The following is a 3,377-nucleotide window of genomic DNA, read 5'->3' as shown; positions in this document are numbered from 1 at the left end:
CCTTGGCTTGAACTCTGTGTATGTGCACACACACACGCATACACATAGATACACACACATATATGTGCAGATATGTGTGCGTGTTTCCTCTTACGTGTGGAAGCTAGACATAAAAGAAATACATATTCACAGACATGTACATACATGCATGCACATACACATATCCATAATTATTTATATGTATAAACTTGGAACTTGAATCTAACTTAGGAAGAAAAGGTGAAAAGGGAAAGGAAAAAGAAAGTGAATAATTTTGTAATATTGCAAGTATAAATAAAAAAACATAATGAAAACTGTTAATCAATAGAGAGATGGGGGCAGGGAAAGAGAAATAGACTCTGAGTAGTACTAGCAGGAGGGAGGTGAACTAACAAGGATTAAATGAAAAGGTTGAATAGTGTCCAAATAGATTATTTGCAACTATAAAAATAGAACAATGAGACCTGTTGAAATAGCTTTGGGAAATGGGGGAAGAAGAGCATGGAGAGTTAGAGATGGGGTGAGATTGATGGGAACACATTGTAAAAGTGTGGAACTGTAACAAAGAAAGCCTTCCCTCTGTAACTAATGTAAGCTAACCAATTTCTTAACTGCAATTAAACTTTGGAATGTGTTTTTTTTTATGTATACAAATGTATGGACTGCCATTAAAGCCTGTTTTAGTTCTTCCTTTCAAAAAAAATCAAAGAACACAAAATGCATAGGCAGAATAGCAGACATGTCCCTAAAAATTACCTATCATATATTTATTTAATAAAGAAGTTGGAAAGAAATGTATTAAAGGGCATAATGTGATTATCTATGAGGGCATTATGTGTAAATATACATAAAAGATTTCTTTATATACAGTCATTTAAAAGTGTTTTTAAGGTTAAAGGATAGGCTTGTGGCAATCAACCAATGGTACAGTTAGTTGAAGTGGATTAAGGGTGTAGGCAAAAAGGATTCACCCTAGAATTACCTCTGGACACAGGGAAACTAGCAGTTCAGGCAGCTAGCCAGAGAAACCCTCTTCAAGCCCCCAGCTATATCAACAGAACTGGGAAGTTGCTTTTTCTTTTACTTAACAATAGGCCACAGTGATAAGCAAAATTGCCATCCTGCAAAGCTCCCAGAAGTGTAAAAAGACCAGGAAGATCAAAAGAACCGTTAGCCACTCCCTGAACTTCAAAGCTTGCTTCTGTGGGAACTCTGAGAAGCAGATGCATGTTTATACATCACCGAGAGTCTCCCATTACTGTGTATAAATACAACATTAAAGCTATCTTGATGACCTCATCCCTTCTATTTCCCATGTTCTTAGATTTAACAGTTATGTATACATACTGAAATGCACAATGTATCAGGAATTGAGACCTGCCCACCACCAAGAGCACCCCTACCAAAAGCACCCCTGTACTTCATAGCATTACATTTTCTGCGCTTTCTACATCTAGGTTGTTAATGTCTTGGTTGTTTCTGTATTTTCTCATGCAGGAAAAGTAATTAAATTAGTATTTTATTTCAAATTTGTGTTTTAATGTAATATTTGAGCAAAATATATAAAATCATTTACCTTCTCTGGACTGGTTTCATAGATTCAGTAATAATGAGAACTGTCCCTTCATTAACGTGTTTTCATGTAAATTATGGTGACCTAGAGCCAAACTAATTCATGTAAATGTGGACTGATGTGTTGGAATTGAACACATGGCTTCAAATTGTTCATTTTAATGATAAAAATGCATCCGTGATTATTTTAAGCAAACTTAAGTCCTAAGTTATCATGTATGTGATAAGCTCCTACATGAACCTTGGGAAACAGGCATTTATACCAAGTGAGATCTACTGAAAAGGTGTATAACAAAGTCAATCTTGAATTCTTGCTTTCAGAATAACATATATTTAGCATTAGAAAAGAGACAACTCATAACTCAGTAAGAAGTATTTTCTAGATGAAGTCATAATCAAAGAGGAGTCATAAACAAGATCAGACACAAGTACAAAGCACATAGAACAAGTGCAAAGTACAAGTCAATTTTTTAAGTAACAGGAAAATGTGTGTGTGTGTGTGTGTGTGTGTGTGTGTGTCAGAGTGAAAGACGGAGAAGTAGAAGGGATGATTGAAGACACTGGTGGTAAGAGCATGAGACACAGCCAGAAATCATTAGGCATATTTGGGAAACTGTTCAGCAAAAAGTTCATTCATTCAAATAGGAATCACTCATTGAATGTTTTGAGCTGGAGCTGTGACTGGCAGGAACTAATGAAAAGCTAACACATCAAAAGATGAGTTTCCAGAACTCATCGGAAGAGATTGACACGAGGCTCCAGCCTTTGAGCCCTCACCGATTACTTTGTTACAGTAGCATTCCTACAAAGGCGCAGACGGGCGCTAACCCATTAACCGAAGAGTAGGCCTAGATTTGGGCGGAAGCAGTGGATACTTCATGCAGACTTAGCCCTGTGCGCTGGAAAGGAGACAGGATGGGAACGGGACCTATCCCTGCAGGGAGCACATTTTTAAAGCCGAGGAGGCAGGAAGGTGGGAAACACAGTGATTGACTGAGAAAGACAGCATCAGGCTGGCTGGTAGGAGGGAGACATGAGTCCTGAAGAACCGATTGGAGCCAGCCCTCCGCCACGCTCGGGGCCCGGGGGTGGGCTCGAGGCCGGGGGTGCAGTGGGAAGGGGCATCGACCGCAGAACCAGGGGTGTGTGCCACCCGAGTCCCGCCGGCGGCCGAAGGGAGCAAGCGGCAGGACAGGCAGCGCCGGGCGCCGAGGAGCGGGGCGCCGAGCCTTCCCACCGCTTCCGTGCGGAGGGGCACGCGGGATCCCCCGGCGTGCCCAGACCATCCGCCCGCCCAGGGCTCTGCCCCAGGGCTCTGCAGGCCACTTCGGAGAAGCCAGCGTGAGGTGAAACGTGGCGGACGCGGAGGCCGTCCGCCCGGAGCCCAGGCGCGGGTCCCTCCGCGGCACCCCGAGGCCGGTGCCGCGCGCAGGACGCTCAGGTCTCCGCAGCCCGCCCTGAGACGCCCTCTCCGGGTCCACGTGTCTCCCGGAGCTGCTCCGGACACACACTGTAAAACACGCCAGGTCCACGGGCCTGGCGGGATTCGCGCCGCTCCGGGCGGGCGGCGGGGTCCGGGCCGCGAGCGCCCGCCGCAGGCCCATCCCTCACCGGCCGTGCGCGGCGGGCCGGGCCGCCGCGGGTGGAGGAACCCACCCAGGCCGAGGAGAGAGCGGAGGGGCAGGAGGGGGGGACTCGCCCAGGCCGGCGGCCACGGCCCCGCCCACGGCCCCACCCACGGGCGCGCGGAGCGCTGGTCCAGAGCCCGCCCGCCCGGAGCCCGCGGGAGACACCTTCCGTCCCCGCCCCTCCGCAGGTCACCTCCC

This window comes from Dipodomys merriami, unplaced genomic scaffold, assembly GCF_024711535.1.
Source record: "Dipodomys merriami isolate MVZ:Mamm:240054 unplaced genomic scaffold, mDipMer1.0.p SCAF_1, whole genome shotgun sequence".
In the NCBI taxonomy this organism is placed as follows: Eukaryota; Metazoa; Chordata; class Mammalia; order Rodentia; family Heteromyidae; genus Dipodomys; species Dipodomys merriami.
The sequence above is the reverse complement of the archived record's forward strand: the minus strand, read 5'-3'. Positions refer to the sequence as shown.